The sequence below is a fragment of the Mus musculus genome, chromosome 3, assembly GCF_000001635.26.
Source record: "Mus musculus strain C57BL/6J chromosome 3, GRCm38.p6 C57BL/6J".
Classification (NCBI taxonomy): domain Eukaryota; kingdom Metazoa; phylum Chordata; class Mammalia; order Rodentia; family Muridae; genus Mus; species Mus musculus.
The window spans coordinates 37,915,859-37,938,349 of NC_000069.6; the positions used below are offsets into that span (position 1 = coordinate 37,915,859).

The 22,491-nt window shown below is 43.7% G+C and overlaps 1 long non-coding RNA gene across 1 annotated transcript in view; it reads left to right on the top strand.

Moving 5' to 3' along the window:
* The window catches only part of Gm20755 (predicted gene, 20755), a 93,916-nt gene that overhangs the window by 17,046 nt on the left and 54,379 nt on the right, over window positions 1-22,491 (top strand). The window contains exon 2 of the long non-coding RNA NR_040559.1: window positions 19,498-19,586. This is a non-coding gene — a long non-coding RNA (predicted gene, 20755). The remainder of the gene's footprint in view (window positions 1-19,497; window positions 19,587-22,491) is intronic.

The window sequence follows — 22,491 nt, forward strand, 5'->3', positions numbered from 1 at the left end:
TCCCCACTGCCTTTATTAGCATGCTGTGAACCACTGGAGAGTTTCTGAACTGGAGAATGGACCGTTGCTCCAGAGGTTCAAGCATTGAGACCCTCTCCCCTAGCCCTGTCTGCACAGGTCCTCGTTGCAGTTCAGCAATGGGTAGGCAGTTCTCAAGGTTTTGGGAGAGGGATAAAAAATGCTTCCAGAACTTTGAAGGCTAATTGCTTTTGGCAGAATGTTTAGCAAACCAAATTTACTCTTTGGTTGTGTTTACCTTTGAGGAAGTTCAGAAATTTCAGTTTAAATAGTGGATGGGAAATTGATCTTGAAATTCATTTCTAGTGTTCTATTCTTTTCCGCTTCCTCTCTTAAAGCATCAGTGGCCTAGAATACAGTGTTTACTGTGTGTGCCTTTCAGGGACCCCTGGCTGCAGCAGGCCTCGCTGGTCACTGTTCCAGCTTCTCATTTCTACTTTCCCCATTATTCATGGCCACTGACATTTTACTCAGATGTCAGAATTAGTGAAGATTAAAATAGCATTCATGAGTTATTTTGTTCCTTATTTGTTTGCTAGGGATGAGTTTGTGGGACTGAAAGGCTAAGCATGCATTCAAGATTCTTATGTGCTTGCTTGCGACTGAGAAACATTTCTGAGACTGAGGACAACAGCCAAAGGTTATCCCTGCCCACTCCTGGAAAAACCCACGCTGGGAAATGCAAGGCCAAAAAGGTTAAAGGACTTGCATTTCCAACTCTTGTAGAGAATCAAAGTAGAACTGTGGATCCTTGAGATGGCTGGTTTTGTATTTTGTTTGTTTTTGTTTTTCTTTTCTTTTTTCTTTCTTTTGTTTTCTTTCTTTTTTCATTTTCTTTCTTTTCCTTTTCCCCTTCCTTCCTTCCTTCCTTCCTTCCTTCCTTCCTTCCTTCCTTCCTTCCTTCCTTCCTTCCTTCCTTCCTTCCTTCCTTCCTTCCTTCCTTCCTTTCTTTCTTTCTTTCTTTCTTTCTTTCTTTCTTTCTTTCTTTCTTTCTTTCTTTCTTTCTTTCCATAATCGACTGGATCATGAAACCCTAGAATGGCTCAGACAGCTCACTGGTGACATCACTGGTTTTTCCGTCCTGCAGACCGTACAATTTTTTTTTCTGACCATCGTCATTCATCACACACCATCTGAATCTGACAAAGTGCCATTTCTTATACTCTCTTTAAAAAGACAAGTTGCTAAGTGACAGGTGAGGGAGCTGGCCCTGGGTTAGGGCTGTTATTGAATTCCTATCATGGGAGTAAAGACAAAAATCACCGAGGGACCCCTACGTTCCGCCTACAATGAACTGAGTAAACATCTTAACAGGCATAGAGGATGCGAGCAGATGTTCTAATCGTTGGTCTGTGAGAAACTGTTGTTTGCTGTGCCTCTCTGGCTTGGCCTTTGAAACCTCCGGAAGTTTCTCTCCCAGCGGGGATATCAGTGATTTATTGATTGCAGTACAATGGAGATTTTAGGAACTAGCAATATTTTTAAGAGGTTAAATACACCCTTACAGAGGTCAGCACTAACTCATGCTTCAAGGGGGCATGCCTTCTCCGCTCTACACGGGCTGATGGCTGGCGCTTTGCTGCATTCCTGACTAAGTGGGAAGGGCTCCTAGGGGAAGAAAAGGGGATTCCTAACAGAACTTGAGCATAAAACATTAGCACAGAATTTATTGTTTTGGGTTTTTGTCTTAAAATTTTCCCCTTGAGCTTACAAAAGTAAGTGATGTGTAAATAACAAAAAATTAAAAGATTCCTGATAGGAAAGACTGAGTAGTGCTGATCAAACAATAAAAACATGTCTCAGGCTCATAGTCCAGACACTCAGGACTGATCAAACAACTACTCTCAGACATCTGAAAACTAGAGTCAGGGATATTTCATTCTGCATTCGGCCATCCTTCTGTGCTGAGTTTCCAGTTCAGGCTGTTGTAATTTCTTGGCTGTTGAGCTTTCTAGAAAGATTCTGAAGCCTACTGTGTATAAATGTTTTGCTTTCTACTTCCTGCATTCATAGACATGGCCTTTATATGGCTAACCACTGTTATGATAGCTATAAGAGCAGCCAATGCTGACCCCGGTCACACCGAGACACACACTGTGCAGGTTCTTCGGATAGATGAAGTCGTTGGCAGAGTCTCACTGTAGAAAATATACAACTATGAACTCACCAACAGGCAGTAGCTTTGTGATAAATAGAGACAACCATTTATCTTAGCGATGTTTTAAAGTTTCACTCAGTTACTGTTGTTTATAGTAACAAGTGATTCACAAGTTTCCTCCTGACATTAAAAATTAAATAGTCGATGAGATTTTTTGCGATGAGCCAGGCTTTCCACAGGTGTGTTCGATGTGTCTAAACCAGCACTGTGCGACATGGTAGCTATTGGCCACATAAAGGCCACTTGATACCGGAGCACGGGTGACGAGTGGAAGCCTAACACACTGAAATCAATTGAACTTTGTCGTTGAATGTGCATGAAAATGGTACCATTTTGGGCATTCTTCTAGCTGCTTTCTATTGCTGTGATGATTAAAACATCAAGATTAAAATATTCACCAGAAGCAAGTTGGGGAATAAAAGGTCTATGTGGCTTACATACCCCCATCATAATGCTGTCCAAAACCACCTGCCTGAGCTACCTGTAGTGGGCTGAGGACCTCCTATGTCAAGTATTAATCAAGACCTTGCCCCCAGAGACTTGTCTACAGGTTGATCTGATGGAAGCAATTCCTTGATTGGCATTCTCTCTTCCCAGATTACCTTAGCTTGTGTCAAGCTGACAAAACAAAACAAAACAAAACAAAACAAAACAAAACAAAACAAAACAAAACTCCAACATACTAGCATGGACATATTGAGTCAAATGAAATATAGCACCATTGACTTCACATTTCACTTTAAATTCTTTTAATTATTTATTTTATATGTGCATGTATGTGTGTATACCTGTGAACATGTGTATTTGTGGTAGGATGACAAGCAAAGACAATGAGTATCTATAGACACAACATTGGATACAAACGTTGAAGTGGCATAATGACATGTATTACTTTGTACCATTGATGAACGCGGATGTAAGGGTCAAGCTCTGTCTCATGGAGTTATTCTCTGGTAAACAGAAACAAACCCCAGATACATACTTAACTGAAGACTTGCAAATACCAAAGGGGTGAGGATGAAGTGACCTCATAGAGTGCTTCAGTTATTGTGGAGGTCACCTCAAATGAGGGTCACAGTGGAACACAGTCAACACAGGAAACAGTCAACCTGGAAAAGGATAAGAAGGCAGCCTTCTGGAAGAAGCAACACTGAAGTCTTCAGGAATGGAAATAACCAAGGTTGTGTGTGCAACAGAAAGAAGGCCATGGCACGTAGGAACAGTATCATTGGTGTGATGAGCTTAGGGCCCCATGTGGGGGTCTCATTTCCTAAGACACTGAGTGCTGCAGTCATTGGTTTTGATTTTTATCCTCCAAGAGGCAGTCTTGAACTATGTAGCAGAAAACTCTGCATAGGACAGAGGCCAACAGAACACTTGTCACACAAATGTGGACAGACAAATATAAGAGTTGGAAATAGGTCCAGGATCCATCCTTAAAAATAAGATCTGAGGGACTATGACTCTAAGAACTCCACCTTTTTCAGTTAGGGCCAGCATATGGCTAAATTAGGACATTTTGGTCCACTCAATTAGAATGCAAGGATTATTTGTCTAGTCCTAAGCGCTTCCTGCTTCACAGTTGGTCTCTCTTGTCTGTCACACATTACTTCACTCTCTGACCTTTAGTGTCTATGCTAAGCTGAAAGTTATTGTTCCTGGCCACTCACGCCTGGTTTCTAGTTTCTGCCAGATTAAAAGCAGTTTTTATACCCACTTGTAGAAGTTGTTTTTCCCATTGCTGTGACCAAATACCTGAAAAGAAGCAGCTGAAAGGACGGAGGGTTTATTTTGGCCTGAAGCTTAAGAAGGGATACAATCCATCCTTGTGGCACATGAGGTCACTTTATGTCTGTAGTCAGGAAGCAGAGGACTAACAGGAAGTAGGGCTTAGCTGTCAAACATCAAGCCCCACTTCTCCTGCAAGGCTCAACCTCCTAAAGGCTCCAAGATATTCCAAAACAGTGCCCCCATCTGGCGTCTCTGTACAAATGCATGGCCTATGGGGGGAAGTTATATTCAAACCCAATTATCAACCCACTTAACTTTCAAATTAAGATTATTTTTTTCTGATAAATTTGAAACTTTATTTTTCATAAATGGACATATTTTTATTCTGAGAAAAATAGATGGTCATTTATTAATTTTGTCATTTTCAAGGGTACTGAAAGATAAGTTATTCTCCCCCAGTGAAATGACCTAATTCTAGTCAGATCAGAGTATATAAAGGCATGTATATTGGGAAGCAGTTCTCAGGTGGGTCTACTGGTCCGAAAGAATGAGGGCATGGGGAGGGAGACAGACAAGAGAGAGGGAGAGAGAGAGAGAGAGAGAGAGAGAGAGAGAGAGAGAGAGAGAGAGAGAGAGAGAGAGAGAGAGAGAGAATGTGCACATGCAGTGAGAGAGAATGAAATGCAGAGAGAGAGAGAGGAAGAAGAAGAAGAAGAAGAAGAAGAAGAAGAAGAAGAAGAAGAAGAAGGAGAAGGAGAAGGAGAAGGAGAAGGAGAAGGAGAAGGAGAAGGAGAAGGAGAAGGAGAAGGAGAAGGAGAAGGAGAAGGAGAAGGAGAAGGAGAAGGAGAAGGAGAAGGAGAAGGAGAAGGAGAAGGAGAAGGAGAAGGAGAAGGAGAAGGAGAAGGAGAAGGAGAAGGAGAAGGAGAAGGAGAAGGAGAAAGAGAAGAAGAAGGAGAAGAAGAAGGAGAAGAAGAAGAAGAAGAAGGAGAAGAAGAAGGGAGAAGGGAGAAGGGAGAAGGGAGAAGGGAGAAGGGAGAAGGGAGAAGGGAGAAGGAGAAGGGGAGAAGAGAGACCAAAATGCAAAACGTCTGGATTATATAGGAAAGAGTTTCTGGGGGAAGGGCAGCCCAGCCCCTGGTTTGGAGAGTTCAGGATAGAGGGCAGGGTATGCCAGGCATGCCCTGTAACAAGTAGGCACAGAGGGATGCTGGGAGAACCTGGATGCTAGTTTCACTTTGGTATGCTAAATATGTACCTCAGCCCCTTGTCCCAGGTCTGAAATTAATCAGCAACTTACATGTATGATTTTATGACCCTAGCAGGCCCTATTCAGGGCCAGTGAAGACTGATTTCTGAGTGTCTGGGAAGCATCCTCCCGACAGGGTTTCTTCCAGGTTCACTAGTAGGCAGGCCACCCTGGATTGAGGAGGGAAAGACTGACAGAGTGAATGAATCACGAGGTTGATTCAGCAATTTGCAACATAGTAAGGGAGAGGGGACATGGCAGGTTGACATGGGCTAAACAGAGCAAGCAGCATGCAAGAGAAATGCTGCCTTAATCTGTGTTTGCACATGCAAGCCTCTCCTGCCCAACCATAATTTGGTAGCAAAATTTAAAAATGCCACGCGGTTAAACCAATGGCTCTCACGACTGTCCATGCCAATGTGCAGAAACTACACATGTGCAGTCTTACAGGGCAGAAGAGGAACTCAGTGTCACTGTGGAAAAGAGCATCGTCCAGATCCTCCCTGGGAGGTAATGTAACGTCACCAATCCTTAAAACTTGGACACTATCTCCTGGCTGCCTTCAGAGACAGAGATGGGGGGTGGGTGGATGATGAAAGAGATAAGATTGTGCTGATGTTGAAAATGAATCAAGGAGACTGCCCACTGAAGAATACTGGCAGCCTGGATAAGCCAAGAAAGGCAGGAAAATGGGGTCTACCCCTGCCCCTGGCTTGCAGGAAGAAATGCAGAGGAGCTGGAATCTTGATATCTGTCCAGTGAAGGTCATAGGAGATTTTAAATTTCTAGTGATGTAAGATGGAATATCTGTGTGGTTTTTGTTTGTTTGTTTGTTTTTAAGGCACCATGTGTTACTCTGGTAGGAATAAGGCAGTTATACCAGAAGTGACTCTCAGTGTTTGGTGAATGGTGGATACTCGTGCCGGCACATGCCTGTTTTCAGAAGAACACTGGCCTGGGGATGCTACCTCAGTTACAGTTCATTTTGCCACTATAGCTTTGTCTGCATTTTGCAAACAGAGCTTATCTGGGAAATGAACGGGCGTCTAAGATATAACAGCTATGAGCTGGGAAAGGCATGGGCCTAAAGAATATTTAACGTGTGCTTAGCCTTTCCATCTGTTCCTATCTAAAACTAAAGGCCTTGTTTGTTTTATTTTTAAAAGTTGATGGTAACTACCACAAACCGTTTATTAGATCTGTTTCCCATGTGTTACACTGGTTGAATCGCTGTAATCCTTGCTGTGTTCTGGGTACTTTGTCTCCACTCCTTAAACCCAGTCTTGTGCTTACATTCTCATTTTCATGCAGCCTGTGATGGGAAGCAAGCCCTTTGAGAGTCATCTGGTCACTGGGAGGAATCCCCAGGGGCTAGTTTAGTACCCTCATATAAGATGCCTCAGAGATGTCCTCTAGCCAGAAGCTTCCATATATGGACCAGACACCCAATGTACCCACAGCTTGATCTTGGATGCCATAGACTCCAGAATTCTAAGAACTTTTTCTAGTGCTCCTAAGCCATTCCATTTATGGTGATTTGATAGTATTCCTAATGGGGTAAGACAGTTATTTGTGGCTTTTATATTTTTTCATTTCTTCCTTCCTCCCTTGAATTATTATGGGTAGTACAGAATAGACTGATAATCCCCCAGGGAAGTTATTTGCACTGAAGCAAGGGGCAGCAGCTGTCAATGCTGCAGTTTACATCTAGAATGTTCCCAAGGGCCCCAGTTTGGTGCTACCAGGAGATGATGGGAACTTTGAAAAGCGGGTCCCAGAAGGAAGTCGTCTGCATATTTGGTCACTGGGCTGTGCTTCTCAGGGATTTAGTGGGGGCACTCCTTCTTTCCTTCTTGTCATGCGGTGAATGGCTTGGCCCCTCTGAGCTCTCCAAGACGAGGTGAGGTCTTGCCACTGGACTAGAAGCACTGGGGCTATCAACTATGAAATAAGACCTCTGACATTATGAGTTAAACTTTGTTACAATAAAGGAAAAGCTGACTATTATGAAGTGATGAGGATGTGTTAGGGGAAATATGACTTGGTGCAGACACTGTGTACTGTGGTAAATAGGATGAAGGCTCCTCAGAACATTGAAAGCCAGACTTGGCTTATGGGTTTATACTGAAATAAATCAAAACTAGGGTTATAAAGAATTACCTATACACTGGGTTCACTGCATCATTTTTTTACAAAAGACAAGATGCAGAAGGAACTTGAAATGTCCATTTACAGGTGACCAGGCAAGGAAAATGTACCTGCACACAAAGGACAATCACTCCGGCTTAAAAAGAGACCTACAATCTGGCAGCATAGAAAATCCCAAGTGGCGTTGTGCTGAATGAGCTGAGACAGTCGCACAGGTACCACAACACAACGCTCGCATCACAGATGCCCAAACAGGGACACTCATAGAAGCAGAGATGTCATGGTTCTTTCCCGAGACCATGAATGATATGAGACTTTCTCATATAACATGAGTAGATGCTAGGGTTATGTACTGTTAGAATTTAGTGGGAGAGGTGTCAAGGTGTGCCACTAAGAGATCACATCATGCAACATCTCATGCATGTTAATTTGGGGAGGAGGCTATCTTGGAGAGGGGTCATGAGAGATAGAGAGAGATAGAGACAGCAGACTGAGACCTGAAGACAGAAACAATGAGAGGGAACAGAGAGAGCCATCATGTCAGACCTTTAAAGGGTGCTCATGTAGCTTAGGAAGACACAGAATTAATAGTGACAGTGGAAATGTGCCTCACCTAGTAGCAGTGGGTGATGACATGTCTGATGTTTGCTGGAGCCGAGTCTCTGCAGGGCAGGCTCTGGGAATGCCTGCTTTCTAATATGTACGCCATATGTATATTTACAACCATGCACCAATTACTGAAAATATGCTAAGGAGTTGGACCTCGTGTTAAATATACTTACTGCACAGATGCAAGATAACAAAGAAGACCGGGAACTCTGGAGGTGACTGAACAGATGTTGGTCCCACAGGCATAAGCATCTTTGGATTCTTCAAGTGGCATACATCAAACATATACAGCATTTTGTATGTCCACCAGGCCACAATAAAGAGATTGCAACAAAACAAACCACAGCAGGTAATCCTCCAAAGGTGAGAAAAGTGGAAGGTAGTCAGCATGGAGCCATTCTGGCGACAATGCTCCTGCACTCTTGTAGCCTCCATTCTCTTCCTTTTGTGGTCCTCTGTTGTGGCTCTGAGCAGGTTGTCTTGAGACTCTTCTAGCACTTCAAGCTAGACAGACTAAACAGAAGTGCAGGGTTTTGTAGTTGCTGCAAACTTTACAAACTCTCTGTTTAGTCTTAAGAGAGAAGTAGGTGACCAAGTTACATCGACATCACTGAGCACAGCCATTTGTGCGAGGGACGAGCCAATCCATAAACATCTGTCATACATAGAGCGTTCAAAGGGAAGGAGTTAGCTAACACGCTTGAAGAACCATGTGAGAGAATTGTAAGAGGAGAAAAGGTGATTCAGAAGTGATATGTGGCTTTCATTTCAAATCTGAAATGTTTTCAAAATTAGGTTATTATGCTCTCAAAGTAATAGAGGATCAGAATTGCGGCTGGCTGCTTACTTACAGACGAGGATACTGATTAATAAAGAAGTAAGGACCTAGATGCTTATGTTTCCACACAGTCTCCTTGCTGCCTGTCCCCATCTGAGAGCTGCGGGACGGCTGCTAGAAATAGCCTGAAAGACAACTGTTTTCATACTGAACAAATGAGTGTTCCCCCAAATCATACTAAAACCATGACATAGCAAAGCTGGAATTGGATATAGTTACTAAGTCTGTATTTTCATTGAGAAGTACTTTCTCTTCCCTCTGTTTTTCTAAAGAGTGAAAAGTTACCATTGCAATGGCAGTAAGACCTTAATTCCAACGCCACACTCACAAGTATGTCAGTCAAGTATGTAATAAGTAATACAGTGATTTTTGGTTTTTGTTTTTCGGAAAGTCTGTGTCCATCCTGAAATTTTGTTATATAATTAGTCAGTGCCCAGTGTAATCAAATTATCTTCCTTGGGCTGGAAAATTGTGTTGAACTATTCAATGTCAGAGCAATAAAACTTTTTTTTAGGCAAATGTTGTAATTGAACTGGACAAGTGTTAATGTGACTCAGATTTCCCAGGCTGGCCAAACGGTCACTATTTGCTGCTCTGTCACAACCAGGACTGAGCAGCCACCCCGCTTCTGTTCATGTCACTGGATGGTCAAAGACAGGCTAGTGTGAAGAGGAGTCATGGAGAGAGCTGCCTGGCTGCTCAGTGTGACACTCTGGGCTGCTGTTAGGCAAACTAGGTCTGAGGGGGCGAAGAAGTGCTGGGATGGGTAGTGGCCACTGAGGATGGGAAAAGACAGAAAGAAGTTTAAAATGAGCTCTTTGGATAGTGCTCATAACTTAAAACTTACTTTAAATGTCATTCGAGTACTTTGTATTAAGAGATGGCATAGGAATAAGGAAGGGATGGAATGACAACACAGGACAAACCAGACTCATGTCCCATGTGCAACGGCCATCACCAAATAGGGCAAACATCTACAAATCATGGCAACCACTGAGAACCATATCCGGAGAGCCCAGTGCTGGGCCTCGAATGCAGAGTGGAATTGACAACTCGTGTTTTCGTTTCATTTCATGAGTGAGCTGATTCTTGCTTGGACCGCTCTAGCTCACACTGCGCGGGGGGGGGGTCTTGACGTAAGGGGCTGTGGATGGGAGTGTTATGTTGGAGACGGCAGGGATGGCCATTACCCATGGTCCCCATGGCTAGCTTCTCCATCTCTCTTCTCTGGGAGCACCAGGGAGACAGCACCTGGAGGGCCTTCTGAGGCCTTTGTTGCAGCTTGGACAGAGAGTGACACCAGTGCCCTTTCTGTGCTCTGCCCCTTGCTTCTGTCCTCATCTGGTTTGAGTTGGACAGATCAATTCCTATCCATTTAGTGGCCTCTTACTGTTTTCTCCTCCTGTCTTTTTGTTCTACACATTAATTGCCAAACTCTGCTCCTAAGGAGGTCTCCAAATTTACCTTCTGAGGGAGCTCTTTTTAAATAAAATTTTAAAATATTTATTATTAATTGTGTGTGTCTATGTGTGTGTGGTGTATGTGCGTGTTTGTGTTTGTCTGTGTTGTGGTGTGTCTGTGTGTCTGTGTGTAGGTGATGTGCGTGTGTGTGTTTGTCTCTCTGTGTGGTGTGTATGTGTGTTTGTGGGTAGGTGGTGTGTGTGTGTGTGTGTCCCTTTTTATGACCTCTTTTTAATTTCATGACATGTACACATACCTTTAAGTATACACATATGAATACACACATACACATTTTTAAAATCTAGATTATGCATGTAAGGGAGATGTATGCGACATTTGTCTCCCTCTCTGAGCCTAGTCTGTTGCACTGTAGATGATGATTTCCAGTCTCATCTATTTTCCTAAAAATGTCACCATTTCATTTTTCTTTATGGCTGTATGAAGCACCATTGTGTCTATGTATTATATTTTCCTGTCCATTCATCTGCCGACAAACACACAGATCAAGTTTCTCTCTTACTATTGTCAACATGCAGTTAAACAGGGATACAGAAGAGTCTCTGTGTTATGTCGGCTTAGAGTCTTTTGAACATTCACCCAACAGTAGTGTACTTTTTGTTTTGTTTTGTTTTGTTTTTGCCTTGTCAGTTTCCTTTCCCAAGATTGACTTTATCCTGTTCTAAAATTATCTCTGCTGAGTCTGTAAACTGTACCTGTCTTAGCTTCAGCTCTCAACTCCATATATAGCCCACAGTCACTAGAAGGAATCTCACTTGGGGAAATGCTTAGATTAGATAGGCCTGTGGTCATGTGTGTGGGAAGTTGCCTTGATGGCTGATTGACATGAGGTGATCCATCCCACTGTGGGCAGTGTTGGCCCTGGGCAGCTCATGCCGTGTAATATAAGAAAGAGGATTGAGAGTGAGCCAGAGGGAGCAGGGCAGTGAACAGCACTCCTTGTTCCCTCCATGTTCCTGCCTCTAGGTTCCTGCCTCCCGGTTCCTGCCTTTAGGTTCCTGTCCTGACTTCCCTTGGTGATGGATTATAACCTGGAAGTATGAAATGAAATAAACCCTTTCCTTATCCACTGTTTTTTGTCAGACTGCTTTTTTATTACAGAACAGAAGAGCAAGCTAGAACAGCATCAGACATGACTTCAATGATGAGATTAACATCTGCATAGAAGGTTCTCTGCAGTAGGTTTTCCCTTAAAGTTCTTGTCTTCAAGTCCCGAAGCTTGTGCTCTCCAGACCCTTGGCAGGTACAGGCTGAGAGCTGCTAGGAAACCCATTACCTGGAATGAAGGCTCTCCTGTCATCCATGATTCAGTGTGGACACAGGTCTAGGGAAAATTCCCATTCTTGGTTTCACTGTTGGAGAGGGCCAAGTATCAGACATGCTAGGCAAGTATACTGTAATTGAGCTGTGTCCCCGCCCCCACAAGTGGCAATAGTATTATCAGTTCTGTAGCATGCTGGCTCCATCTCTTGTGCTTATGTCCCATGCACAATACAGAAGGCTCTGTTCTCACTGTCCATCCTCTCACTGGACTCATGGGGAAATGCCCATGCGGTCCACTGTAATAGCAGAGTGGCCTTGTGTTGTTCCTTATGCGTGGAGTGTTCAGGACATTTCCAGGAGTGCCTCAGTTACTTTGAGACAACTAGAGATGTAGTTGGCTAGAGTAACCTCCAGTATTTATTTCATTTAAAAGGATACAGAGTTTCTTACTGGCACCCAGAAAAACAACTCTCAGAATATATGGTCTTTGCACTGAAATCTTGCCCCTCTGTTATATGTAGCCTTGATCATTCTCAGAATCTCACTTCCTGGGTTCCAAAGTTGTAAATAAAAGCCATGATAAAGGGAGAGTTGAATAGACGTATCTGGAGATGGAACTGCAGAGAAATCTGTTTATAGTTATTTTGGGAGACCTTGGAATTAGTCAAGCTGGTGGATGAGAGATGGTTCTGGTGAAGGGCTTTGCTCTTTGGCTGTAGACTGTTGGTAGTGACTGAGCCCTGGGGAAGCACTATAAATAGATACTTCATAGAGATGCACAAGTGCCTAGGAACCGTCCAGTGGAAGCTTGGTGTCTTTAGGGACTGGGGAGCTGCAGTACTAACAATGCAGCGGTAAGAATGGCTGTCGTAAAGGTCACTCTTTCTATTTCTGAACTATAAACATTGGTTCTTTCATTCTGAAAAATATTTAAAAGATTGTGTTCAAATGTTGTCCGTGCAGGGTAATGCCAGAAAATACTATGTTGAGGCCAACCTGTGTGCTTTCTGCATTATAAATCCTCAGATATACTTCTGTTCGGTCCTTTATCTACTTTTCAAAGGTTTCTAATCTTCCTGCTAAAATTGGAAGTTTCCTTGTTTGTTTAGAGCTAATTGTTTATTTTTGTGCAGTGCTAGATGCTTGAAGCAAGCAAGGAGAGTTTACAACAGTAAGGAAATAGCACAGGTGACATCTGCAGCCCTGCTCTGGAAAACACTGAGGTCAGCGGTGAAGCACCGGGAGGTCATGCTGTCTAAGGAGTAGACGATCTTGGGAGGAAGGGCAACAGGGAGGAGGAGAGAACTCAGAATCTTATGTCACGGTGCTGGTCAGAGTTAAAAAACACATGTCTGTATTAGACGATGTCTTTGGGGCAAAGTGAGAGGCAGTGCCTATAGAGGGTGGAATGGTGGTTAGCAGGACCGTCCTGTCTTGCCCTTTTTCCTCTCTGAATCTCCTTCCTTCACTTTGACATCTCATACGTTTAGGTTCTGGGTTCTGGCCCATGAATGCAGGCTGTGGATGAAGTAACTTCTCCCTTGTTAGGGCTTATGGGCTATGATGGCTCCCCTCCAGGATTCTGAATGTTGCAGCAGTGGTGGAGTGTGGTGACACGGGTGGTTAGCTGTAGGCGAGGAGAGAATGCAGCAAGGGAGAGAGACGGACCTGAAGCAAATCCGAAGGCATGAAACCTGGAAGCCCTGAGGCCTGTCCCAGGATGGTTAGCACTGGCTATTGTGAAAGAGTCAGAAGCTCATTGACTCCTTTGGGAATCACCCTTGTACATCTGCTTTAGGAAAAGGGAGGTGACACACAGCCAGTGCTGCCCGAGCAATTTCAAACCTTGTTTACTAAAAGGAGGGAAAGGAAAGGAAACTGAATAAGCCCTGGACATGCGTGCTTTTCAGCAGATGGGGGAGATGTTAGAAAAAAACAATCTGATGAGATTTGGGAAGAGCCAAGTGTCCCATGTAAAAATGTGAAAATGAATTAAATTTTACTTGAATGCAAGTTCATCCAAACAGCTAGCCAGATAAAATAATGCAAGACTCATGCCTCATAGTCCTGGTGTCCAGAAACGTCTTTTTATTACTTGGATAATTTATCTTGTGACAAGTAAGGAAAATAGAAAGCCAACCAAAAATAAAGTTGCCGTGTGCGAGCCCCACCTGGAACAGAAATAGCCAGCCTTTGTCAAGTTTCCCACCTATTTATATATCTCTCTACACTTTGGAGACATTTTTCCTTTAAGGAATACAAAAACATTAAAAAAAAAGTATTGCTACCTAAAGGAACTATAAAAGAAAGTTTTGGAGAAAATGTATAGACTTGGAAAAAAATTACAATTAGACGATTTAGAGTGATTTCCTTAGAGTAATTGAGAAAAAAGGAAAAGAAAAAAGGAAACTGGAGAGTCCTCCTCCTCCTCTTCCTCCTCCTCTTCCTTCTCCTCCTCCTTCTCCTCCTCCTCCTCCTCCTCCTCCTCCACTTCCTCTTTCTTGGTGCTTTCAGGTGAAGCTTGTGTTGTGTCTTGTGCAATAGTGCTCCTCACACACAGTGCACGGAGAAGGGGGCACTCTTCAGGGTTAAAACATTCTATGTAGTCAATGGTACCCAAAGGGCTGGAGTGCTTCAGTGGCCTGGGGGATGAAGGACGGCTGGGATGGGATGCTGCTGTTACTTGGGTAGTGAGGCTTTGTAGTTATCTGTAGGCTCCAGTTCATAGGCAAGACTCTTTCTTGGACTAAGTGGGAGTCGCTCCCTAGAAGCTTCTGAAAAATGGTCCTGCTCACCTAAGGGCCTCTCGGGGGTTGGGGTGTGGGGTGGGAGACAACTTACCATCTCAGCACTTATCGTTATGTGACAAACACACCTTGAGGTTGAGGTGTGATTTTTTCCTCCCAGATTATTCCAATTGAGTGTATATGTTGTAAGAAACCATTACCAAAGAAACTGTTCAAGATCAGGCAGGACAACGGGGTGTTCTTTTTCTGCATTGTGGGGAAACTCTAGGATGCTGTAATGTTCCCAAAGATTGAGAACAGTTGGTGTGGGCCCTCTCCACCACTGAAATGTAGGAGTGCTTTCCATAGGAATGTCCCCTCCATAGTGTGACTCAGCCAGTGCTCCCTTTCCATGAAAGACTTCTAGGCAACATCACAACTCAATTCCTACTGCATACAAGTGGGTCTTTCTAAAGAGCAATGCTGCAAGCCTTAACTCCACAAGGAAGAGTGAGGTGTTTTGTAAGGCACAAAGGCTTGATACTGGTATTCATCTCCTAAGGATGCAGTGCTAGCTCAGTGTCGGTCACATACACTGAACACAAAACACCCATATGCATCAGATATCCATTGTGCTACCGCCAACTTTTGATGAAAAGTTCATTTGTTCCTATGTGCACCCAAGGACAAACAGAAGAACTGGTTACAACAGCAGAAGAGACAGGAGTCTCCAGGAAAGAAGTGAAGCTGAGTTAGTCGAAGCCATGGTGTTGAGTGGGGAGGGAGCTTAGTGTGAACCGTAATCATTCCTGAGTCTGAGATACTAAGACAACTCTGATCTTCGCTGGGTGCACTCTGCTTAAGAAGGTGTAGACCACAGCCATCTGCATGCAGGGCAGTCCACTGATGGTAACATTCAGTAGACAGGAGCTTCATTAAGGGCGAATAAGTTGCATAGGAACTGTGTAATTTCTTGTTTGTAAATTGTAACTCAGTTAAGAGGAAGGAAGGTGGGTCCGAGATGAAGGTTTTCTTTAACTACTTTTCCAACACACTCACCTATGGGCTCTGTACCACACGGGCTTTCATTCACTCCCCAGCAAATGAAAGAGTATTCCTCGTCATAGCAGAATAAAATTACATTGTATGGAGTTACCAGATTTTTAAAAAACATAATACTTTTATTGATTGTTTGGGAATTCCATTTAATGCATCCCAATCTCCCTTACTTCCCAGTCCTTCCATGTCTGCTTCCATCCCTTTGCTCCTCCCCCAAGAGATAAAACAAACAAACAAACAAACAAACAACAACAACAAAAAGCAAAGAACCCAAGTCCAATTTGTGCTGTCTATATACTCACTGGAGCATGGTCACACTCCTGGTGGCTAGTCTCATAGAAAAGTGAGTCCTTCTTCACCCCAACCCCACCAGTAGCCATCTATTGTGCAGAGCTAAACTTCATCACCCTTATCACAATTCTTAGAGTTTTCTTCCATGGCTTCCCATCTAGTTTGTTACTTTCGGGGGTGTTGGGGAGGTTGTCACTGAAGCCTTCCATGTCTCTCTTTCTCAATGGTGAGTTACCAGTCATTGATGATACTGCAGAAGAAGTTTCCTTGTCTTTTACAGTCAGCAGAAGTATGAACCATGAACTTCCACATGGTGACAGCATGGACCAGGCACATCTAACCTGGCCTTTGGTGTCAGGATGTGTCATGGACCACAGCATGGTTTCTGCCACAGACACACAATGGTCCTGGTGGCAGCCTGGACCATAGACAGCAGCACAGTCTCAGGTGGCAGCACAGACTTGTATACAAGCATCACCATGGCTTCACTTAGCAACCAGGCTATTCCTGCACAGCCCCCAGAGGCATCACAGCCCATGAACATCACTGTGGTCCTTAGCATGGTTTTTGGTGGCAGTACAGACCTTGGAGATCAATCCCATCCTCTGCCACAGCTTGGGCCACAGACACAAGCATAGCTCTTAGGGGCAGCATAGGACACAGACATCAACATTGCTTTCATGGCAACTCAGGGCACAGACACCAACATGGTCCCCAGTTGCTGCCTGGCCCAGGGACATCAACACAGTCTCAACATCAGTATAGGTCATGCACATCAACATGGTCTCCAGTGGAAGCTCAGGCCTTGGACAATAACATGGTTCAACCTCTCCCCACAGTGTAAGTGCAGCCCTGGTCCTCCATCCTTCTTATCTCTTCATTACAGATTCATTTAAATGAGGAGGTCTTTGATCTATCCTGAGTTGGCTTCCATGGGGGTGAAAGGTGTTTCCAGCCTCCTCCATGCAGATGTGCAGCTCCCCCTGCTCTGCTCCTGGAGAGATGCAGTCTCTGCCTTACACGCTTTTGGTGTCCTTGTCAAGAACTGGGTAACTTGGGCTGTGTGGGTTTTCTTCTGGATCCCTGTGTTCCTTTGTTCTATGGGCTTCTGGACCAACATTATGCCACTTTTATGCCACTTCATAGCTTACTCTGAGAACTGGTACCTGGTGCCTCCAGCAGTGTTCATTGTGCTGAGGATCACTTTGCCTATCCAAGGTATTTTGTGGAACTAAGTGGATTTTAAGTTTGTTTGTTTGTTGCTTTTTTTTTCCTATTAGAAGAACATGACTAAAATTTTCATGAGGATTGCACTAAATCTACAAATGGATTTTGGTCTTTTTTACTACATTATAATTTCTACCATCCCATGAATATGGGAGGCCTTTCTATCTTCTAGAAAATTGTATTCATTTTTTTTGTATGTGGTATATGTACTGGCATGTGTATGTGTGAATGCATAAGTAAGTTTGTTCATGTGTGTTTGTGTTCATGTGTGTGTGTGTGTGTGTGTGTGTGTGTGTGTGTGTGTGCGCGCGCGCGTGTGCGCGCGGGGGCGTTCGTGCACGTGAATGCCAAAGATCAATGCCACGTGCCTTTTTCAGTTACTTTTCACCTTAATTTTTTTGAGATAGTCTGTCACTTAACCTGGAACTCATTGATTTATGTAGCCTGGCTGGGCAATAGGCTTCAGAGATCCATGTGTTTCTGCTGCCCCAGTACTGGGGTCATAGATGCATGCCAATATTCCAGGACTGTACGTGAGGATGAGGGATCTGAACTCTGGTCTGAATGCCTGTTTTATAGCAAGCTCATTCTCCAATGAGCTGTCTCCCCAGCCCCTCCTTATTTTCCCTCCCACAGTGTTTAAATATTTCCAGCACACATGTTTTTCCCTTCTTTGATTGGGTTTATCCCTAGATAGTTAATTTTATTTTTTTCAAGCTGTTATTTGTGAATGGGATTCTTTCCTGACTCTTTCTCAGCATGATATGTCGAGAAACTCCTGGGCTTTGAATGTTGACTTTATATCCTGCTGACTTCGTGTTTTCCTCTGCCGAGTAGTAAATGTTGACTGTAGCATGTAGTAAGTATGTTGTCTTATGAAACTTTTATTATGTTGAGAAACATTACTTTTATTCCTAGTTTCTTCTGGGATTTTATCATGAGGGGATTTTTTTTTCTGTACCTACTGAGAAGATCATGCAATTTCTGTCTTTGAGTCTACTAAGTATTCTTTTGGACATCTTGAGTTGTCCTTGTATTCCTGGAATGAAGCTTACTTGGTATCAGTGAATAATCTTTTAGATATGTAGATGAATTCACTTTGAAAGTATTTGAGAGTTTCTGCATCTATGACTAAGAGGGAGATTTCTCCTGTGATTCTCCTCTCCTTCCCACCACGCTTCCCTCCTTCCCCCTCCTTCCTCTTTTTCTTTCCTTTCTTCAATCTCTAGCCCCAACCCACCATTTTATCCCTATCTAGTTTTGGTCCCAAGGTAAAGTTACCTTCATAAAATGAGTTTGGTAATGTTCTTTCTGTTTCTAGTTTAAGCAGTAGCTTGAGAAACAGTGGTGAATCCATCTGGGCCTGATGTGTGTGTGTGTGTGTGTGTGTGTGTGTGTGTGTGTGTGTGTGTGTGTGTGTATAAACTTGGGAGACCTTTTCTTATTGCTTCAGTTTCGCTTGCTACTTAACTGTTCAGGTTACTTATAGTCCCTTGGTTTTACTGTAGTAGGTCATATGTGTCTAAGAGTTTTTCCATTTCTTCTGGATTTTTCCAATTGATCAGAAAGTACATGTGATGTCTAATCAATGTTCACTTGACTGGATCTGGAACCAGCTAAGAGACAGTCCTCTGTGTGGGTCTCTGAGGGAATTTCCTGGAAGGGGTAACCGAGATGAGAGGAGGTTTCCTCTGAGTGGAGCCTTTAGGTGCCTGTCTACCTTCTTTCCATGCTGAGAGCTCCTGCCCTGGCTCTGTCATAGCTGCCACTATCCTTTGCTGGCGTCAGAACCAGCTTCTTTGGTCTCTAACATGGACTAAAGAGCCATGGCTTCCCAGGAACCCTTCATGCAGTCAGTGCCAGATTGATACTCCTGGGGCATCCAGCCTTGTGGAGAGAGCATACTGTGTGAGCCAATCTAATATATCCCTTTTGTAATATCTACACATTCCATTAGGCTCCTTCTTTAGGGAAACTTGACTAATGTGATATGTTTTTAAAATATGTCACATTGACCCTCTGAGATTCCATCAATGTCTACTACAATCTCTCTTTTCCTTTCTAATTTTAATATTTTGCATCATCTCTCTCTTTTAGTTGGTTTAGATCTTCTGATTATCCACCCATCCATCACCATCCTAGAGACAAGACATGTCACTGTCATTATGGAAGGAACTGCACCTGGCCTTTTCTAGAATGTTTGGTGTAATTTTGAATAGCAGACACAGACTTAGAATAGACGTTCAGATGCCAGAAACCCTGACAGACAGAACACCACACTACAGGTTGCTCTCTCTGACTTGCACGTTGTGTAACTTCCTCCCTTCGGCAACACATTGATTCTCTGGCTGTAAATACTGCCTTCGACACAAGGTTAAAGCCGTGTGCTTGCAGCTTGGAGAGAGCAGAGGAGATAATGTCAACTTTAATTCCTGTGTTTTTCCAAACACAAAGATTAGGCCAAAGGTCACAAGTGGAAATGAAATAAAAATGGAAAACAGATGTTAGGAAGCCCACTGGTAATGGAAACACAAGAGGCAATGAAAGTTACTGAAAGGAAAACACAGCTAAAAACATGCACACAACCCAGAGAGCAGGGTCTCAGGGAGGTTTTGTTTTCATAACGATGTGTTTTAAAAAGCCCGACTTTTTAATATTTCCTACAGTGATTTAATTTCTTATACTTTTTTCCTTCCCTATCTAGAGGCAGAATTCAGCAGATGGCAGAAACCACCCTCTCCAATACCCTGAATAGTCAATGTACCCCAAGTATGCACACTGTCACAACCGGAGGTCAGTTGAAAGGGGACGTTTGTCTTCCAATTGGCAGGTTGCCACTTTCAAAGGTGCATCCATTCTTAAGCCAGCTTCCTGTTCAGCTCTGGGCCTGAGACCTGGGCGTCATCAGGGACAAGTCTGTTCTGGGAGAACAGCTGCTGGGGTGGAATTTCATTTAGATTACAATGCACGTCACAATTGTAGTTCTCTCTCTCTCTCTCTCTCTCTCTCTCTCTCTCTCTCTCTCTCTCTCTCTCTCTCTCTCTCTCCCTCTCTCTCTCTCTCTCTCTGTATTTAAAAGGAAGCTCTGTATTTTGGTGTGTGCTGACTTTTATAGTTGATCTCCAGCCAATAAAAAGAGGAAGATGTTAGAAAGTCAGTGGAAATACCTAACTCTATGTATGATATTTTGGAATGCTATAAACAAATACGCATCGGACATCTAGAAAGTACCCTGAGGCTTTTGCCTGTGTTATCTTTTAAAAAGTCAGACGAGTCATAAAACAAAAACAAAACCACATTGTAACATGGCTGAGAAAGTTCTAGCATTTAAAGTAAAACCAGAAAAGAAAGACAATTAAACACACACATCCCCCAGCTTGTCCTCCTACCCACAGGCTCCTAGGGAGCCTTCCTGGGGCTGCTGTGCGTCTTTCTGGCTAATATCGACCAACTGACTGAGGACGGCAAAGGGGAACTGGCACACCTTGGCGGCAGGTATGTAATTAAGAGGAGGTAATTAAGGATCATTGCTGGGTGCGCTGACAGCGGGCATGTAATTACGAAGGAAGAAGAATCAGAACAGGAGCCAGGACGTGAATGCCAAAGTATGCTCAGAAACCTGGACCCTAAAATCACTTCCTCTGTGGGAGGCAGGTCATTTCAGTCCTGTGCTTTAAGAGCTGTGCTGGCATGGACCAAGGATGAGCCCAGAAACGTTTGTGTCCGGCCTCGGCAGCCTTAGCAAATCATCTCGTCTTTTCATTGCTCATCCCTCCCTCCCAGACACGGTCCAAGACATTCCATTTTTATGTGCGTTTGTATTTTCTCAGGAACAGACACATTAACAGGATGGGTTTAACCATAGTTCAGTTTATTTACGATCCTCTGGTTAAATGTTAATAGCCTCAAGTCAAGGATCTAACGCAAGAATTTGGAGCCGGGGATTTTGCAGGCTGTATTTAGTGACCACTCAACAGCATTAATATCCAGCTGTTTATTTTATTTTGTTTTATTTCAAATCACACATGTGGAGGGGGTTGGGAGGTACATGCCCATGAGTGTAGGTGCCCAGTGGAGCCCAGAAGCTCATGTCAGTTTCCCTGAAGCTGGAATTACAGGTGGCTGTGAGATGCTTGACATGAGTCATGGCAACTGAAATCAGGTCCCCTTCGAGATCCGGAAGGATTCTTAACCACTGAGCCATCTCTCTAGCCTCTCTCCGGGTTATTGAATACTAGGCACCATTCTAAGGACTGCTGATGAGCTAATAATCCCTTTAATCCTTATGAGACCGATGCCTGGCAGTTTCTGTCAGTAGCATCCCCCTTCTTAAAGCGAACTTCTAGGCAGGGTAACATCACAGAATTTGCCCAAGGTCACATGTCTGATGAGTGGCTGAGTAGGGACTGACTCCTAAGTGTACTCTCCTGGCCACCATACTGTTTCTTTATCTTTTCACAGTTTCCATGAAAGTCCTTTTTTGACTATTTCCTACTGGGGGTCAAACTTGTTAGATTAGATTATTAGACTATTATTGCATGTCTATATGAGGGATGGAATTCCCCCCACCCCCAACTTCCTAAGTCATCTTAATGCACTGGATAAAGAGCTTGAGCTGCCACACACGCCATCTATTGTATGTTTGTGTGTGTGTGTGTGTGTGTGTGTGTGTGTGTGTGTGTGCTTGTGTGTTCCTTGTCAAGTCTTTCTGCTGGAGTATGGATAACCTATTGTCTCAAGTCATAGCCAAGCTCTGATGAGGTAGAATTCAAACTCTAATGTAAAAGTCAAGCGCTGATCGAAGATGCCTAACAAAGTTAGCATCTGCATCCTAGGAGTTAATGCATTCCGAGGGGGGAGGGGATGGGAAGCTCAGGGAGACTGGGAAACTCAGCTAAGGAGAAGCCAAGAGTCAGCACAGCATGAAGCAAAAACAAGCAAACAAACGAAGCGACACACCCCTGCATCCTCTCCACAGAGCCTGCAAAGCCAGAAGTTCACCGCACATTGGTCTTGCCTCAGACACCAGTAATCTTTATTAAGACATAACAACATTATTCCTCAATTGTCTTCTTCCGGTTGGCCAGCTGTGGCCACTGAAGGCAGATTAACCAGAACCTGATGGGTTTGAGCCCCTGTTCAACATTGCTGGCTAAATACCATAATTATACAGGGTGCTGAGGTGACGTTCATCTTATACTTAGACATGGTTCCAGATAAGTTCACCCGTCAGTCCTCAGTCCAAACTTTTAGCCTATAAGTTGTAGTGTGGGGTGGGGAGGAGGTGGGTGAGTGGAGGACTGGGGTACAGGAGAGGAGACAAGCCAACATAACAAAACAAAGAGCCCCAGGGGAAGTTAACATTTCAGAAGACAGGCAGCAGCTCCCAGGAATAGACTTTCAGAACTGTGGGGACCAGCCTTTCCCAGGTAGAGCAATTTCCATCCTCCAAAGCCAGAGCATCCTGCCCTCTGGCATGCAAGAAGTTTTCTGTTTGCCCATTCTGTCCATGAACTCCTGATAGGATGAATTTTTCATCAAGTTGGAAAAACGATTTCTGTCCTATTTTTCCCTTTTAGAGGAAATAGATTCCCTTAATGTGAGTGTAGGCTCATTTCCCCTGTGAATTCCGACTGGGAGCACATTCCTGGATGGCAGTCTACCAAACAGAAACAGGCTTCTGGAGAATGGCCTAGTA